Below are 20,670 nucleotides of genomic sequence, written 5' to 3'. Positions count from 1 at the left end.
ATGATGCTGGAGAAGTAGTAACGGGTGACAAGGAAATAATGGACAGACTCAGTAAGTATATTGCATCAGTCTTCACCGTGGAAGGTACTAGCAGAACGTCAGAAATGTGAGAGTGTCAGGCAGAGGTGAGCGTCGTTGCTATTCCTAAGGAGAAGGTGTTTGTGAAGCTGAGAAATCTCGAGGTGTACTACACACCAAGGTTCTGAAAGAGGTAGCTGAAGAGATTATGAAGGCATTAGTAACAATCTTTCAAGAAATACTAGATTCTGACAGGACTGGAGAAGTGCAAATATCATTCCGATCTTTGAGAAGGAAGGGATGCAGTAGAATAGAAACTATAGGCCAGTTAGCCTGACCTCAGTGGTTGGGAAGATGTTGGAATCCATTATGAAGGATGAGGTTTTGGGGTGCTTGGAGGCACAAGATAAAATAGGCCAACTTCAGCATAGTTTCTTTTGTGGGAAATTTTGCCTAACAAATCTGTTGGAGTTCTTTGAGGTAGTAACAGGCAAGATAGATAAAGGAGAGTCAGTGGATGTTGTTTACTTGGATTTTCAGAAGGCCTTTGACAAGATGCCCCACATCAGGCTGCTAAACAAGATAAGAGCCCATGGTATAGCAGCCTGGTTTTTATATTCTGGTCCTCTTGAAAATAATGCCAGCATTGCATTTGCCTTCCTTACCATACACTCAGCCTGCAAGTTAACCTTTAGGGAATCCTGCACGAGGATTTCCAAGGCCCCCTGTAACTCTGATTTCTGAATTATAGAAATGGACAGAAAATTGGCTGATGGGCAGGAAGCAAAGAGTGGGAATAAAGAGGGCCTTTTCTGCCAGTGTGTAGTGGTGTCCAAAGGGAACAGTGTTGGGACAGCTTCTTTTCACATTATATGTCAGTTTTTTGGATAATGGAATTGATGGCTTTGTGGCCAAGTTTGCAGATGCTATGAAGATAGGTGGAGGAGTAGGTTGTGTTGAGGAAGCAGCTAGTCTGCAGAAGGACTTAGACAGATTAAGAGAAAAGGCAAAGAAGTTGCAGAAGAAATACAGTGTAGGGAATTATATGATCATGCACTGAAGCAGAAGGAATAAAGGCATAGTCCATTTTTTAAACAGGAATAAAATTTAGAAATCAGAGAAGCAAAGGGACCCGGGAGTGTTTGTGCAGGATTCCCTAAAAATTAACTTGAAGCTTGAATCTGTGGTAAGGAAGGGAAGTGTGATGCCAGCATTTATTTCAAGAAAACTAGAATATAAAAATAAAGATGTAATGCTGAAACTTTATAAAGCATTGATCAGACTGCACTAGTGTATTGTCAGCAACTTTGAGCCTCTTATTAGGATATTGAAAGATAAGGATATTGGAGAGGATCAAAGTTTATTCACAAAAAATGATTCAGGGAATGAAAGGATTAATGTATGAGAAGCATTTGATGGCTCTGGACCTATACTCACAAGAACTTAGAAGAATGAGGAGGATCTGATTGAAACGTATCAAATATTGAAAGGCCTAGATAGAGTGGATGTGAAGAGGATGTGAATAGTGGGGGAGGCTAGGATCAGAAGGCACAGCTTCAGAATAGAAGGACGTCCCTTTAGAACGGAGAGGAGGAATTTTTTTAGCCAGATGGTGGTGAATCTGTGAATTCATTGCCAAAGATGGTTGCAGAGGACAAGTCATTGGATACCTTTAAAGTGGAGGTTAATAGTTTCTTGATTAGTAAGGATGTCAAAGGTTACAGGGAGAAAACAGGAGAATGGGGTTTACATGGATAATAAATCAGCCATGATGGAATGGTAGAATGATTCGCTATTTCTGTTCCTATGTCTTATGGTCTTATGAATCTATTTGAGTTCAGGTATCATGAAGGTAGCAGTGGAATTTAAATTCAGTTACCACTCTGCAAGTTAATAAAGTTATGCACCCTCATGCTAGACATCCCTACCCTGGAGAAAGGTCTCTGGCTGTCCACTTGATCTATGCGTCTTATCATCTTGTACATCTCTGTCAATTCAAAGTTTAAAGTAAATCTATTATCAAAGACTTATATGTCACCATATACAACCCTGAGATTCATTTTCTTGTGGGCATACTCAGTAAATCCCAAAGAGAATAATAACCATAACAGAATCAATGAAAGACTACACCGTTCAACCAGTGTGCAAAAGACAACAAGCCGTGTAAATACAAAAATAAATAACTAATAATAATAAGTAAATGATCAATAGATAAAGAGTTCTTGAAAGTGAGTCCGTTGATTGAGGGAACACTTCAATGGGCAAGTGAAGTTATCCCCTTTGGTTCAAGAACCTGATGGTCAAGGGGTAATAACTGATCCTGAACCTGGTGGTGCGAGTCCTGAGGCTCCTGCACCTTCTCCCTGAGGGCGGCACTGAGAGGTTTTGAGCCAATCAGGGAGCTGAAGTGTGAGAAGACAGAGCCCACTCCAATTCACTACATAAAGCATCAACTCGCAGCAGTTTGATGTTTGAGCAGCAGTCAATCAATAATCGGGATTGATTGGCAAGAACAGGTTAAAATAAGGCAGGGGCAAATAGAGTGGCCGTAGTGTGAGTGGGCAGTGTTAGAGTGGTGATTTTTGAGGCTTAGGCTCTTCAAGGCTTCAGTGAAAAGAGGCTGAGTCAGAGAAAACAAAAGTCTGTAGGTAGATTTTTTCCCCACTGTTTATTTATTTATTGTTTTTTTTTTCTTTATATCTGCTCAGTTAGAACAGTAGGGATGCCAGGCAGGATAGTTGAATGCTCCTCTTGCGGGATGTGGGAAGGCAGGGAGGCCTCCAGTGTCCCTGACGACTACAACTGCGAGAAGTGCATCCAGATGCAGCTTCTAACAATTCACGTTAAGGAGTTGAAGCTGGAACTGGATGAACCAGATCATCCAGGAGGCTGAGAGGTTGATAGATAGGACATATAAAGAGGTAGCTGCACTCAAGGTGCAGGACACAGGAGACAATGTGATGAAAGAGATGGATAAAGTTAGTTCATGGATTTTAGTAAGGTGTTTGACAAATTCCCACATGGGTGCATAGGGTCTGAGGTGAATTGGCTGTTTGGATTAGAACTGGCTTGCACATAGAAAACCGAGGGTAGTGGTCGAAGGGATTTATTCATACACGAGGTTTGTAATTAGTGGTGTTCCTCAGGGATCTGTGCTGGGACCTCTGCTGTTTGTGATGTATATAGATGACCTGGATGAAAATGTAGATGGGAGGGTTATTAAGTTTGCGGATGATAACAAGATTGGTGGGGTTGTGGATAGTGTAGAAGACTGGCAAAGTATACAGCTTGATGTAGATCAGTTGCAGATATGGCAGAGAAATAGCAGATGGGGTTTAACCCAGATAAATGTGAGGTGTTGCACCTCAGTAGGGAAATGCAAGGAGACAGTACACTGTTAAGGGCAAGATCCTTCACAGTGTTGTTGAGCAGAGAGATCTTGGGGTTCAGTTCATATCTCCTTGAAAGTGGCTACACAGGTCAATAAGATAGTTAAGAAGACTTATGGAATGCTTGCTTCTATTAATTGAGGCATTCAGTTCAAAAGTCAGGAAGTTATGTTGCAACTTTATAAAACTCTGGTCAGGCCACATCTGGAGTATTACATACAGTTCTGGTCTCCCCACTATAAGAAGGTTGTTGAGGCTTTGGAGAGGGTGCAAAAGAGGTCTACCAGGATGCTGCCTGGCTTAGGGGGCATGTGTTATCATGAGAGGCTGGAGAAACAGGGGTTGTTTTCTCTGGAAAGCCGAAGGCTGAGGGGAGATCTGAGGTTTATAAGATTATGAGAGCCATAGATAGAGTAGACAGAGAGTATATTTTCCCAAGGGTAGAAATGGCTAATATCAGAAGGTATGCATTGAAGGTGAGAAGGGGTAGGTTCAAGGGGGATGTGAGGGGAAAGTCTTTTACTCAGAGAGTGGTGGATGCCTGGAATGTGCTGCCTGGTGTGGTGGTAGAAGCAAATGCATTAGAGGCTTTTAAGAGACATTTAGATAGGGACATGCATCTGAGGAAGATGGAGGGATATGGATGTGGTGTTGGTAGGAGAGATTAGTTTATGGGTTTTTTTAATTTACATTTTAGCTGTTTCAGCACAACGAAGGGCCTGTCCCTATGCTGTACTGTTCTACGTTCTACGAGACTGGTTGAGAGTCAGGAGTGGAAAAGGAGTTAAACAGAGAGAGCGGAGTACCCCTGTGTCCATCCCCCTCAACAACAGGTTCAGAATACCACTCTGGATACTGTTGCAGGGATGACCCAGCAGAGGAGAGTCACAACGGTCAGGTCTTTGCCACTGAGTCTGGCTCTGTGACTCAGAGGGGAAGGGGGGTGAGAAGACACTCGCTGCATTGACAGGGGATTCATTAGTTAGTGGAACAGAAAGAAGATTCTATGTACAAGAATGAGATTCCAGGATGGTATGTTGCCTCCCGGGTGCCAGGATCCGGGACATCTCAGATTGAGTCCTCAGCTTTCTTAAGTGGGAGGGTGAACAGTCAGAGGTTGTGGTTCATGTAGGTACCATGTAGTTCATGTAGATGTTGCCTGGATTGGGGAGTGTGCCTTATGAGAATAGGTTAAGTGAACTCGGCCTTTACTCCTTGGAGCGACGGAGGATGAGAGGTGACCTGATAGAGGGGTATAAGATGATGAGAGGCATTGATCATGTGGATAGTCAGAGGCTTTTCTCAGGGCTGAAATGTTTGCCACAAGAAGACACAGGTTTAAGGTGCTGCAGAGTAGGTACAGAGGAGATGTCAGGGGTAAGTTTTTTACTCAGATAGTGGTGAGTGCGTGGAATGGGCTGCCGGTAACGGTGGTGGAGGCAGATACGATAGGGTCTTTTAAGAGACTTTTAGATAGGTACATGGAGCTTAGAAAATAGAGGGCTATGGGTAAGCCTAGTAATTTCTAAGGTAGGGACATGTTTGGCACAATTTTGTGAGCTGAAGGGCCTGTATTGTGCTGTAGGTTTTCTATGTTTCTACGTACCAATGACATAGGTAGGAAGAGTGACAAGGTTCTGCATAAGGGAGTTCAAGGAGTTGGGTGCTAAATTAAAGGACAGGACCTTCAGTGTTGTGCTCTCAGCATTTGTACCTGTGCCACGTGCCACTGAGGCCAGAGGTAGGAAGAGGAGGGAGGGTGTCAGGTTCTTGGACCACTGGGCTCTCTTCCAGGCAAGGTGGGACCTGTACAGAAGGAACTGTTTGCACTTGAACTGGAGGGGGACTAATATCCTAGCAGGAAGGTTAGCTAGTGCAGCACAGGGGGCGAGGGTGTTAAACTGGAATTGCAGCGGGATGGGAACCAGAGTGCCAGAAGAGTTAGTGGAGAGATTAGACTAGATTAGATCATGAGGACACTCAGTCCTCGTTTATTGTCACTTAGAAGTGCATGCATTAAAAATTATACAATGTTCCTCCAGAGAGATATCACAGAAACACAAGACAAACCAAGACTAAAACTGACAAAACCACACAATTATAACATACAGTTACAACAGTGCAAAGCAATACCGTAATAAAGAGCAGACCATGGGCACCGTTAAAAAAAAGTCTAAAGTCCCGACCCATCATCTCACGCAGACGGAAGCTCCACAAACTTGCCGATGCATTGGAAGCACCCGACTGCAGCCAACTCTGAATCCATCCGAAAACTTCGAGCCTCTGACCAGTCCTCTGACACCGAACACCATCTCTGCCGAGCGCTTCGACCCCGCCCCGGCCGCCGAGCAACAAGCAAAGCCGAGGACTCGGGGCCTCCCCCTCCGGAGATTCTGGACCACACAGTAGCAGCGGCAGCGAAACAGGCATTTCAGAAATTTCACCAGATGTTCCTCCGTGCTCTCACGTCTGCCTCTATCAAATCAGGATTGTGCATGGCACCCTACTTGACAGATAACAGACATCACCACCGGAGTGACCGCTGTGAGCTGCGTCACGCCGCCATCTTCTCCTCTGACAGATGTTGTTAAGACCTCAGATAAAGTCAGAAATCAAAAACGGTTGAGTGTGGTGCAACTAATGTCCTCAGCTGTGTATATTTTAATGTAAGAAGTATTGTAGGAAAGGCAAATGAACTCAGGGCTTGGATCAACACTTGGAATTAAGATATTTTATCCTTTAGTCAAGCAGTTGAAGGAGGGGCAGGACTGGCAGCTTAATAGTCCGGGGTTCCATTGTTTTAGACATGACAGGATGGGAGGGATTAAAGGAGGAGGGGTGGCCTTGGTAGTCAGGGAAAATGTCACGGTAGTGCTCAGTCAGGGCAGACTGGAGAACTTGTTTAGTGGGACATTATGGGTGGAACTGAGGAATAAGAAATGTATCACCACACTTAATGGGGCTATATTATAGACCAGTCCATGGAGCTTAGAGCAACAAATTTATGGAGAGATTGCAAGAAACACGAGGTTGTTATAGCAGGCAATTTTAACTTTGCACATACTAACTGGGACTCCCATACTGTAAAAAGACTAGATGGGACAGAGCTTGTCAAATGTGTTCAGGAAAGTTCCTAAATCAGTACATAGAAATCCCAGTGTGAGAGTGTGTGATATTTGATCTGTTGTTAGGGAATGAGAGAGGGCAGGTGACCAAAGTTTATGTTGGGGAACACTTTGCATCGAGTTAACATAATGCCATTAGTTTCAAAGTAAATATGGAAAAAGATAGGTTGGGTTCTCGGGTTAATATTCTAAATGGAAGAAGGGGTAATCTTGATGGTATTAGAAAGGATCTGGCAAGTGCGGATTGTGGTAGTTGTTTTCTGGCAAAGGTGTACTTGGTAAGTGGGAAGCTTTCAGAAGTGAAATTTTGAGAATACTAAGCTTTTATGTGCCTAACAGAATAAACGGTAAAGATAACATGTTTAGGCAACATTAGTTTTCAAGAGATATTGAGGTCCTGGTTAAGGAAAAATAAAGGTGCATAGCAGGTATAGGCAGGAAAGAGGAAATGAGGTATTTAGGGAATATAGAGTGCAAGAGAACATTTAAGAAAGAAATCAGAAGGGCTAAAAGAAGGCATGAGGTTGCCGTAGCAGACAAGGTGAAGGAGAATCCTGAAGGATTCTACAGATATGTTAAAAGAAAAAGGATGGCAAGGGACAACATTGATCCTCTGGAGGATCAGTTTGGTAATCCATGTGTGGAGCCAAAGGAACACACACAAAATGCTGGAGGAACTCAGCAGGCCAGGCAGCATCTATGGGAAAGAGTAAACAGTTGATGTTTCAGGCCAAGACCCTTCATCAGGACTGGATGAAGGAGTTTGTGGAGCCAAAGGAGATGGGAGAGATCTTAAATGGATTTTTTGCATCTGTATTTACTGAGGCCATGGAAACAGAATCTACAGAAGTGAAGCAAAGCAGGATCAACTTCATGGACCCTATACAGATTACGGAGGAGGGGGTGCTGGCTGTCCAAAGGCAAATTCGGGTGGATAAGTCCCCAGGCCTGATAAGGTGTTCCCTTGGACCCTGCGGGAGCCAAACTCAGAAACTGCAGGATCCCTAGCAGAGATGTTTACATCATCCTTAGTGACAGGTGAGATACCGAAGGATTGGAGGATAGTCAACGTTGCTTCATTGTTTAAGAAAGGCTCTAAAAATAAATCAGGAAATTATAGGGCTGTGAGCCTGAAATCAGTGGTGGGAAAGTTATTGGAAGATATTCTAAGGGACCGGATATATGAGTATTTGCATAGACGTGGACTGATTAAGGATTGTCAGCATGGCTTCGTATGTGGTAGGAAGTGTCTAACCAATCTTACAGTGTTTTTCAAGAAAGCTACCAGGAAAGTTGATGAAGGCAAGGCGGTGGATGTTGTCTACATGGACTTCAGCAAGGCATTTGGTAAGGTCCCACATGGGATGATGGTCAAGAAGTTTCAGTCACTCAGCATACAAGCCGAGGTAGTAAATTGAATTAGACATTGGCTTGGTGGGAGAAGCCAGAAAGTGGTAGTAGATGACTGAAGGCATTTGTTTTGCAAGAACTGATACTGCATCTATTGTTGTTTGCCATCTATACTAAGGGGTAATGGAGGTATCATTTGTCCATCTGTGCTGATCACCCCATCCTTGACTAAGCTGTTCCACCGTGAGCACGATGTGTTATGAGTCAACATGATGCTTTCAGATCAGGTCATGCATAGCACATACCTCTGCCGCACTGTTCAGGTGTGTTTCTGGGGTACAGGGCTAGTGACCCTTGTGCCTGTTATCACTGAGCAGCAGTGAACCATCTGATTGGCCTATCAGAGTTCTCTTTGGGAACTAGTTGACTTGATCAGCATTCCTGACCTGGCTGTTGTCCACGATTGCACTTAATGAATAAAAAGTATCAATGATCTGGATGATAATGTAGTTAAATGGATAAGCAAATTTGCCGATGACACCAAGATTGGGGGTGTAGTGGCCAGTGAGGAAGACTATCACGGTTTGCAGTGGGCTCTGCACCAGCTGGAAAATTAGGCTGAAAATTACAAGTGGGATTTAATGCAAAAAAGTGTGAGGTGTTGCATCTTGGGAAGACTAACCAGAGTAGGTCTTCTAGAGTGAACAGTGGGCATTGAGGAGTGCTGTAGAACAAAAGGATCTGGGAATAAAGATCTATAATTCATTGAAAGTGGTGTCATAGGTAGATAGGGTTGTAAAGAAAGCTGTTGGCAGATTGGCCTTCATAAATCAAAGTACTGAGTACAGGAGTTGGGATGTGATACTGAAGTTGTATAAGATGTTGGTGAAGCCTAATTTGGAATATTGTGTGCACTTTTGGTCACCTATCTACAGGAAAGATGTAAATAAAGTTGAAAGAGTAGAGAGGAAAAATTACAAGGATGTTGCTGGAGGACCTGAGTTATAAGGAATGACTGAATAGTTTAGGGCGTTATTCCTTGGGACGTAGAAGATTGGGGGGAGATTTGATAGAGGTGTTCAAAACTACAAAGGGTATAGATAGGGTAAATGCAAGCAGCCTTTTTCCATTGAGGTTGGGTTGAACTACTACAAGAGGTCATGGATTAAGGGCAAAAGATGAAAAGTTTAAGGGGAACATGAGGGGAAACTTCGTCACTCGGAGGGTCACGAGAGTGTGGAACGAGCTGCCAGTGCAAGTGGTGCATGCGAGCTTGATTTCAACATTTAAGAGAAGCTTGAATAGGCACATGAATAGCAGGCATATGGAGGGTTACGGGTCTGATTCGGGTCGATGAGAGTCGGCAGTTTATATAGTTCAGCATGAAGGGCCAAGCAGCCTGTTTCTGTGCTGTACTTTTCTATGACTCTATGATTTTCTAAGAGAGCGTGAGCTGGGTGGTGGGGGACCCTGATGATGGATGCTGCTTTGCTGCGACAATGTTTCATGTAGATGTGCTCAATGACGGGGAGGGCTTTACCTGTGATGGACTAGGTGGTATCAACTACTTTTTATAGGAGTTTCTGTTCAAGGCCATTGGTGTTTCCATACTAGGCTGTGATGCAGCCAATCAATATACTCTCCAACGCACATCTATAGAAATTTGTCAAAGTTTTAGAGATCATGCCGAATCTTTGCTAATTCCTATGGAAGTAGAGGCACTACTGTGCTTCCTTCGTAATCGCACTTACATGCTGGGCTGCTCTGAAATACGGAATTTAAAGTAGCTGACTATCTCATCCTCAGATGAGGACTGGCTCGTGGACCTCTGGTTTCCTCCTCCGGAAATCAATAATCAGCTCCTTGTCCTGCTGGCACTGAGTGAGAGGTTGTTGTGGGACCACTCAGCCAGATTTTCAATCTCTCTGCTATATGCTGATTCACCGCCACCTTTGATTTGACCAGTGACAATGGTGTTGTGAGCAAACTTAAATATGGCTTTGGAGCTGTGCTTAACCACACAGTCATAAGTGTAAAGTGAGTAGAGCAGGGGACTAAGCACACAGCCTTGTGTTTCACCAGTGCAGATGGAGATCGCAGAGGAGATGTTGTTGACAATCTGAACTAAGGAATCGTGTCCTACTAGTGAGGAAATTGAAGATTCAATTGCACAAGGAGTATTGAGGCAAAGATCTTGGAGCTTATTGATTAGTTTTGAGTGACTGATGGTATTGAATGCCGAGCTGTAGGTGAGAAAGACCATCTTGATATGTTCACCTTTGCTTTCCACGTGTTCCAGAGTTGAGTGAAGAGTTAATGAGATGACATCTGCTGTGGACCTGTTGCTCCGGTAGGCAAATTGGAGGCAGTTGTCAGGCAGGAGTTGATATGCTTCATCACCAACCTCTCAAAATACTTCATCACTCTGGACGTCAGTGCTGCTGGATGATAGCACTTCTTCACATTCACCATGTTGTTCTTAGGTATAATAGCAGCAGGTGGGTACCTCAGACTGCGGAAGCAAGAGATTAAAGGTGTCAGTGAACACTCCAGCCAGTTGATCAGCACAGGTGTTTAGTACCCCGTTTGGGCCAAATGCTCTTCATAGGTTCACCCTCCTGAAGGTCTCTCACACATCAGCCTCAGACTGAAATCACAGGATCATCAGGGGCTGTGGGAGCTTGTGATGGTTCCTTCAAGTTTTAACGGTCAAAGTGAGTCACCTCTATCCTCCTTCACTCCATGGAGAAAAGCCCTATACCGTCATAAGCCGTGCTCTCTAATCCGGGCAGCGTCCTGGTAAACCTCGTCTGCACCCTCTCTAAAGTTCCCACATTCTTCCTATAATGAAGTGACCAGAACTGAACCCAATATGTACTCCAACTGAAATCTAACCAGGATTTTATCAGGCTGCAATTTTACATCATGGCTGTTGAACTCAATCCTCCACCTAATGATTGTCAACACACCACGTGTCTTCTTCGCAACCTTATCAACTTCTGTGGTGACTTTGATGATTCAATGGATGTGGACCCCAAGATAGAAACATAGAAACATAGAAAATAGGTGCAGGAGTAGGCCATTCGGCCCTTCGAGCCTGCACCGCCATTCAGTATGATCATGGCTGATCATCCAACTCAGAACCCTGTACCAGTCTTCCTTCCATACCCCCCTATCCCTTTAGCCACAAGGGCCTTATCTAACTCCCTCTTAAATATAGCCAATGAACTGGCCTCAACTGTTTCCTGTGGCAGAGAATTCCACAGATTCACCACTCTCTGTGTGAAGAAGTTTTTCCTAATCTCGGTCCTAAAAGGCTTCCCCTTTATCCTCAAAGTGTGACCTCTCATTCTGGACTTCCCCAACATCAGGAACAATCTTCCTGCATCTAGCCTGTCCAATCCCTTTAGGATTTTATACATTTCAGTAAGATCCCCCCTCAATCTTCTAAATTCCAGAGAGTATAAGCCTAGTCAATCCAGTCTTTCATCATATGAAAGTCCTGCCATCCCAGGAATCAATCTGGTGAACCTTCTTTGTACTCCCTCTATGGCAAGAATGTCTTTCCTCAGATTAGGGGACCAAAACTGCACACAGTACTCCAGGTGTGGTCTCACCAAGGCCTTGTACAACTTCAGTAGTACCTCCCTGCTCCTGTACTCGAAACCTCTTGCTACAAATGCCAGCATACCATTCGCCTTTTTCACCACCTGTTTTCCTGTTTTTGCCATCAAAGTGGATAACCTCACATTTATCCACATTAAATTGCATCTGCCATGAATTTGCCCACTCACCTAACCTATCCAAGTCACTCTGCATCCTCTTAGCATCCTCCTCACAGCTAACACTGCCGCCCAGCTTCGTGTCATCCGCAAACTTGGAGATGCTGCATTTAATTCCCTCATCCAAGTCATTAATATATATTGTAAACAACTGGGGTCCCAGCACTGAGCCTTGCGGTACCCCACTAGTCAATGCCTGCCATTCTGAAAAGGTCCCGTTTATTCCCACTCTTTGCTTCCTGTCTGCCAACCAATTCTCTATCCACATCAATACCATACCCCCAATACCGTGTGCTTTAAGTTTGCACACTAATCTCCTGTGTGGGACCTTGTCAAAAGCCTTTTGAAAATCCAAATATACCACATCCACTGGTTCTCCCCTATCCACTCTACTAGTTACATCCTCAAAAAATTCGATGAGATTCGTCAGACATGATTTTCCTTTCACAAATCCATACTGACTTTGTCCGATGATTTCATCGCTTTCCACTGACTCTAGATCGTCTGTTCCTCCACGCTGCTGAGAATCCTGCCTTGAATCCTATATCCTGCCTTCAAATTTGACCTTCCATAGTGACAAATGATGCTAATGTTTATCTTCTCTTTATCTCCTTCTTACTGCAATGCTCTGCTGGAGAGAACAAAGATTCCTTTAGACCCAGTACCTCTGCTCTTTGTTGGGGGAAAAACTAAGCTGACCTCAAAATCGACCTCATTATGATCTTGCACTTTATTTTCTACCTGAACAGCCAACATAATCAAAGCCCTGCTCTGGACATTTTCTCTTTCTCCCACAACACCATAAGGCATGGGAGCAGAATTAGGCCATTCAGCCCATCGAGTCTGCTCTGCCATTTCATCATGGCTGATATCAGATCCCATTCAACCCCATACACCTGCCTTCTCACCATATGCTTTGATGCCCTGACTATCAACTTCTGCCTTAAATATACCCATGGACTTGGCCTCCACTGCAGTCTGTGGCAGAGCTTTCCATAGATTTACTACTCTCTGGCTAAAAAAAATTCCTCCTTACCTCTGTTCTATAGGGTTGCACCTCCCTCTAGATCTGGATACCTGCAGAATAAAAAACATCCTCTCCACATCCACCTTATCTAGTCCTTTCAGCATTTGGTACGCTTCAGTGAGATACCCATATGTTCTTCTAAATTCCAGTGAGTACAGGCCCAAAGCTGCCAAATGCTCCTCATATAACCCCTTCATTCCTAGAGTCATCCTTGTGAACCTCCTCTGGACTCCCTCCAATGACAACACATCCTTTCTGAGATATGGGGCCCAAAACTGTTGTCAATAGTCCAAGTGTCTTATAAAGGCTCAGTATTATCTCCTCACTTTTATATTCTATTCCCCTTGAAATAAATTCCAGCATTGTATTTGCCTTCTCTACCACAGACTCAACCTGTAAATTTACATTCTGAGAGTCTTGCACGAAGACTCCTAAGTCCGTCTGCACCTCTGATGTTTGAACCTTCTCCCCAATAGTCTGCACTATTGTTCCTCTTACCAAAATGCATTATCATACATTTTCCAACACTGTATTCCACTTGCCACTTCTTTGCCCATTCTTCCAATTTATCTAAGTTCTGCTGCAATCGCATTACGTCCTCAGTACCACCTACACCACCACCTATCTTCGTATCATCCACAAACTTTGCCACAAAGCCATCAATTCCATTATCCAAATCATTGACAAACAATGTGAAAAGTAGCAGCTCCAATACTGACCCCTGAGGCACACCACTAGTCACTGGCAGCCAAGCAGAGAAGGCCCCCTTTATTCCACTCGCTGCCTCCTGGCTGTCAGCCATTCCGCTATCCAAGCCCGTATCGTTCCTGTAACACCACAGGATTTTATCTTGTAAAGCAGCCCCATGTGTGGCACCTTAACAAATGCCTTCTGAAGATGCAAGTAAATGACACCCACTGCCTCTCCCTTGTCCATCCTGCTTGTTACTTCCTCGAAGATTTGTCAGACAAGATTTCCCTTTACACTCCCATTAGGCAGAAGATACAAAAACCTGAAAGCACATAGAAACATAGAAATCTACAGCACATTACAGGCCCTTCGGCCCACAATGTTATGCCAACCTTGTAACCTACTCTAGAAATTGCATTGAATTTCCCTACCACGTTACCCTCTATTTTTCTAATCTCTGTGTGTCTATCTAAGAGTCTCTTAAAAGACCCAATTCTATCCGCTTCTACCGCCTTCGCCGGCAGTGCATTCCACGCACCCACCACTCTCTGTGTGAAAAACTTATCTCTAACATCCCCCTTGTACCTACTTCCAAGCACCTTAAAACTCTGCCCCCTCGTGTTAGCCATTTCAGCCCTGGGAAAAAGCCTCTGGCTATCCACACAATCAATGCACATACCACCAGGCTCAAGGATAGTTTCTACTCCACTGTTATAAAACTACTGAAGTTCCCTCTCATGTTAATATGGACTCTTGACCTCAGAATCCACCTCATCATGATCTTCCACCTTGTCTACCTTTGCTTCACTTTCTCTGTTACACAATATTCAGCATTCTAGTATTGATTTACCTTATTCTAACTCAATGCATTGTGTAAAGATCTGATTTGTATGAACAGATGTATGTGACAATAACAAACAATTTCCTATTCTGATAGTCAATTATTGTAGCACAAGTATTTTGTGATGCAGACACATTGTTCTAATTGGCTTAATTATTACTTAGTAACTAGTCAGTATTAAAGGCAGACCTCTAAGATTGATGGGACTATTGGAGGGATTTGTTTGTGGAGTATTTTATTGTTGTGTGGAGACTGGTTAGTCATGAAGTCAGTTGTTCAATGCCAGCAGTCCTGTGGCTGGAGCAGAGCTCAGAGGAAGATGGCTTGCTTTAAGCGGAAGACCCAATACTCAGTGTACCTCTACAGAATGTGGAAACAGGTGAGTCTCCTCTCTGCAATTTCAGTTTCAGTTTAGCCCATTTGCTGATTGTGACTCAGAAGAGAATTAAAATTTCCCCTCTTCTTTGGAGTGAAGGAGAATGAGAAGTGACTTCATAAGGATGTACAAGATGTTAAAGAAAACAAGACAATGGACAACCAGAGACTTGTTCCCCAAGGTGGAAATGGCTAATACAAGGGGCATGATTTTAAGGTGTTTAGACTGAAGTACAGGGGTGATGTCAGGTAGGCAATTTTAGCTGGGGGTAGAGCATGAGAAAATCTGTAGATACTAGACATCCAAAGCAACACACAAAATGCTGAAGGAACTCAGCAGATCAGGCAGCATCTATGGAGGGGAATAAACAGTTAATGTCTTGGGCTGAGATCCTCCATTAGAATGGGGGGAGTAAAGTTGAGCAGTCAGAGCAAGGAGGGGAAGAAGAGGTACAAGGTGAGCTGGGGGAGTGGTGAAGTAAAAAACTGGGAAGTTAATTGGTGAAAGTGATAGAGAAGGGGAATCTGATAGAGGGTAGAAGACCATGGAAGAAAAGAAGGTGATGGGCAGGTAAGGAGATGAGGGGAATGGTGAAGTGTTGGGGGGGGTGCAATTACCAGGTGTTCAAGAAATTGATGTTTGCCATCAAGTTGGAGGCTACTCAGATGGAATTTAAGGTGTTGCTCCTCACACAGTGTGGCCTCTTTGTGGCAATAGAGGAGGCCATGGACTGGCCTATCAGAATAGGGAAATGGAATTGAAATGGGTGGCCACTAGGAGTTCCTGCTTTTTCTGGTAGTTGCTCAGCAAAGTTGTCTCCCAATCTACGTTGGGCCTTGTCAATACACAGGATGCCACACTGGGAGCACTGGATATGGATGACCCCAACAGACTCAAGTGAAGTGTTGCCTAGCCTTCCTCTCCCCTCCCCCACATTCCTGCTCTGGCTTCTAATCTCTTTTCCAGTCCTGACAAAGGGTCTCTGCCTGAAAAGTTGACTTCCACAGATGCTACTTGAGCTGCTGAGTTCCTCTAGCATTGAGTGTTGCTGGGGATGGGATGGGGTGGGGCTGCGGAACACTACCAGGGCTTTTATAGAGGCAGATACACAGGGGCCATTTAAGAGACCCTTAGACAGGTATATAGATGAATGAAAAATGGAGGACTGTGGGAGGGGTGATCTCAAAGTAGGTTAAAGGTTGGCACAATGTGGGCTGAAGATTCTGTACTGTGCTGGATAATAAACCCTCACATTACATCTTGCTTTTGTATTCTTGTTGTTTTTGAAATGAATGCTAACATTGCATTTGTCTCCCTTGCCACAGACTTGACCTGCAAGTTAACCCTTTAAGGAACTCTGCAGGAGTACTCCTGTGTCCCTTCGCAACTCTGATTTCTGAATTTGCTCCTCATTAAAACAATAGTTTATGCCTTTTCCTTCTACCAAACTGTGAGCCTGCACTATTCCCTTTTCTCAAATGTTACATGTTTTGCTTTGGGGATTCTGTCTTCCTACTATTGATTTTCAGATGATTGTTTTAAAGTAACAGCTAACTCACCTAACCTATTCAAGTCACCCTGCATCCTCCTCACAGCTGACACTACCTCCCAGCTTCGTGTCATCCGCAAACTTGGAGATGCTGCATTTAATTCCCTCATCCAAGTCATTAATGTATATTGTAAACAACTGGGGTCCCAGCACTGAGCCTTGTGGTACCCCACTAGTTACTGCCTGCCATTCTGAAAAGGTCCTGTTTATTCCCACTCTTTGCTTCCTGTCTGCCAACCAATTCTCTAAGGTATTCTCTAAGGAAAGGTATTAAAATTCCAAGTTTAATACCTGGATCTCTTTATCTATGTGCAATAAAGGGGAGATTCAGATCATGGCTTTGTTTTAATTAAAAATTTGGAAACAATCAAGCTTCCTCTCTAAGGGAAGAAAATGGAAAAGGGGCAGAGAACTTGATTGGAAATACAAAGTACTTGAGTTGGAGAACATCTCTGGGGTGTAGAATTAGTTACTGGAATCTTGTGTAATAAACAATCTGCTGGAGGAACTTAATGGTCTGGCCATCATCAATAGAGGGAAATTGACAGTCAACACTTTAGGCCAGACTTTTCTCAACAGGCTAGGTGAAGGGTCTTGACCTGAAATGTTAATTGTCCACTTTCCCTCCACTGCCTGACCTGAGTTTCTCCAGTGCTGTGATCTTTGAGAACATTGGGTCTGACCTGAGAATCTTGAACCTTAACTATTCAAGTTTATTGTTATTCAACCATGCATGTACAGCTAAATGAAACATCCTTTCTCTGGGTCCAAGGTGCAAAACACAGTACATGTAATCACACACAACATGCTGTATGTTGTGGGTAAATGGCTTTGGAAGTGGCATACACTGGAGTGAACCATGGGGAACTGAGTCAAAGTAGGTTGAAATGATGGAATTAATCCTGCACTTCATCAGAACAGGGTGGAAAGTGGGAGGTCAGCTGCTGGGGCTGTAGAACTGAGACCATATAGACCAGTGCCTTTGGAATGGGAGTTGGCAAAGTGGCAAAGTAACAATTTCTCCTGGATAACAAGACCATAGTTTGCCTTGAAGGATTATTGATAAGAGACTTCAAGTTGGTGAAGAATACATGGAATCTGAAGTAGAAAACCTTAAGGCATCTGGGCATTTGAAACAGAATCCTTGAGCTTTTTTTGAGCTATTTTATTAAAGTAGGCATTTGGAAATGTAAACAGTACAGCCCCTTCAGCTCTCAATGTTCTGACCTTGGCCAACTCAGAGCATTAGCTCTGCATTGCCATCCATTTTTTTTCTCATCTATGTGCCTTTCTAAGTTTAAATGTTCCTATGTATCTGCCTCCATTGCCCTTGCAAGGGCATCCCACACCTCTGAAGAAAAGTTTTTGCCCTATCACCTTAAAATTGTATCCTGTTGTATTGGGTGTTTTCACTCAATGGGGGGTGGGAGTGGGCAGAGTCACTGGCTACCCACTTGATCTATGTCTCCATCTTGTACACCTCTATCAGGTTGCCTCTTGTCCTCCTTTCTCAAGAAAATCCCTGTTTGCATAGTATGTTTCTCCCAAACAGAAATGCCCAACTAAAATATTATCTGCAAAAGAGACTATTTAGAACTGTATTTCAGACTAGATGTGACCATCTCTGGATAAACTCAATTGAGGTTTGTCAGAAATGCCAGAGTAACAGTGGGTTTTTTTTCTTGTTCTATAGGTGCATCCAGAACATGGCTCCCTTCAGTTTCTGCAGACTAGCTCCTCCCTTGAGCAGATAGCAACAGAAGCTGCCAAATTGTCCCTCTACAACAAGAGACGCACAATCACCAGCCAAGAAATTTATCGTGCTTTCTGTCACATTCCTGGACAGTGAAACTGCTGCCTTCACTCCCTTGAATCCCAGCACTATGCAATTACAGAAATTATTTTTTCAATAAAGCTATTTTAATGTGTTAAGCCATTTCTACTGTTGGATGTCTGTATATTGCTGGTTTTGTCTACCACTGGCTCCTTTAGTCCAGAAACCTTGACCATTGAACAGTTCAACACAGGAACAGGCCCTTTGATCCTGATGTCTACCTTATAACCTACTTTAAGATTAACTTTTCCCTCCTACATAGCCCTTTTTTCTATCATCTGTGCCTATTTAAGAGGTTCTTAAATGTTTCAATGGATTACACAGCAATCTATTTATTTAAAAGCCTGTCTCCTTTCCTTTCTTCCCCCCCCCCACCCCCCCATGTGCAATCTCATTTCAACTCTGGAGATGCTGAACCTATGTCTTGCTAAGTTTGGTCATGTCTCAGGAAGTACCTGGACTGACTTTTGGTCCCTTGAGTTTGCACAGTTGAATATTTGTTGTTCCTGCACTTCCCTAACAAGACCAAACTGCTAAAATACCTGGAGCTTCCAAGGATGCTTGATGGTCAGAAGGCAGGTGTAACCTGTTCCAATCCATTTTTGATTGTTTTCAGCACTGGTGTGATGACTTGACTTGTAATTGCAGGTAGACAGGATTGTAAAGAAAACCTTCATAAAGTATTGAGTACAGGAGTTGGGATGTTATGTTGCAGATGTTGGTGAGGTCTAATTTGAAGTACTGTATCCAGTTCTGGTCACCTACCTGCAGGAAAGATGTCAATAAGATTAAGTGTGGAGAAAATTTACAAGGCTGTTGCTGGGACTTGAGGACCTGAGTTGTAGGGAAAAAATTGAATAGGTTAGCCCTTTCCTAGAGTGTAGGGGAATGAGGGAAGATTTGATGAGAGGTATACAAAATCAGAGTGGTATAGATAGGGTAAATCCACACTGGGTGTGTGGAAGGGAAGGTTAGTTTGATCATACTGCTGGTTATAAGGCTGGTGCAACATCAAAGGCCCTGTATTACACTATAGTGGCCTACAGCATGTTCTAGAACAAGGCAGCTGTCTCTCCTCAGTTCAAATTATGGATCTCAACTTCAAACATCAACTATCCATTTCTCTCCACAGATGCTACCTGACCCTTAGTTCCTTGGTAGTTTGCTTTGTGCTCTAGATTCCAGCAACTACTGTCTCCTGTTGGTATAAATGTTTTACACAGCAGAAAAACAGGCCCTTCAGCCCATCTAGTCTATGCTGAACTGTTATTCAGTCTAGACCCTTGACCTACATGTGGACCATAGCTTCCCCTCCCATCCATATAGTCCTCCAATTTTCCTTCATCCATGTACCTGTGCTAGTTTCTTAAACATTGAAGTTCAAGTACATTTATTTAAAGTACATGTGCCACCATGTACAACCCTGAGATTTATTTTATTGTGGGCATTTCCAGTAAATGCAAAGAAATTCAGTAGAATCAATTATTTAAAAAAAACACAGCAAAGGCAGACATACAACCAATGCTAATACAAGAAAAAAAAAATAAGTATTGAAAACATGGTTTGTAGAGTCCTTAAAAGTGAGTCCATAGGTTGTGGAATCAGTTCAGTATTATAGTGAGTCCCACTGCTTAACTTGTGCTGAACATGATGGGCATGATACTGGTGCTGGAATGTGTGGTGATACTTGTGGACTGCCACTAGTACATCCTTGTGTGTGAGTTGTTAACACAAATGACACATTTCACTATGTTTGGATGTGAATGTGCTAAATCAGAATCTCCCCTGCACACTGCAAATGTGAAAGGATGCCCTTTGACAGGGCAGGGATTGTAGATCCTTGCCCCATCCTTCCATTGGAGCTGATGATAGTCCATAAATACCTTGTAGCATTTGTTGAATGGCAGCCTACCAAATGCAAGTGGGATGGTTTGATCCAACAAACTAGTGGGCTTCTTTCATTAATTTGTTCATTTTCCTAGCAACTCAATTTTATTGGAGTTAGGTTGAATAGTTTGTTCTATAAATTAGTTCACTTCAATTGAGTATTTGTGCTCTTAGGATTCATATGGACACAAGACACAGGAGTAACATTGCAATACTTACTAAACTATAAATTACTATGTGATGTGTGTATGTATATATAAAATGTGTGTATATAATGTATGTATACTCAGCACCTATTAGAAGTATGTCTCTGTGTCCCCCTTTATATGACACATCAAATCATCACTGGTGCAGCAAATTGATTTAGAAGTCACATAATTAGTTAAACGGAGATCTAGTTTTGGAGACCTAAAGATGCACTTCTGTCTGGAAGGTTCAGCTGCTGGTGAGTCAGTATCCTGGCAAAAACTACACCATGAAGACAAAAGAACACTCCAAGCAACTCCCTAAGAAGCTTATTGAAAAGCACAAGTCAGGAGATGGATACAAGAACATTTCCAAGTCACTGAATATCCCTTGGAGTACAGTTCAGTCAATCATCAAGAAAAGGAAAGAATATGGCATAGCTGTAAATCTGCCTCGAGCAGGCCATTCTCAAAAACTGAGTGACTGTGTAAGAAAAGAATGAGTGAGGGAGGCTACCAAGAGACCTATGACAACTCTGAAGGAGTTACAAGCTTCAGTGGCTGAGATGGGAGAGACTATATATACAACTGTTGCCCAGGTACTTCACCAGTTGCAG

This window comes from Mobula hypostoma, chromosome 6, assembly GCF_963921235.1.
Source record: "Mobula hypostoma chromosome 6, sMobHyp1.1, whole genome shotgun sequence".
Taxonomy (NCBI): Eukaryota; Metazoa; Chordata; class Chondrichthyes; order Myliobatiformes; family Myliobatidae; genus Mobula; species Mobula hypostoma.
Note: the sequence above shows the minus strand (reverse complement) of the source record.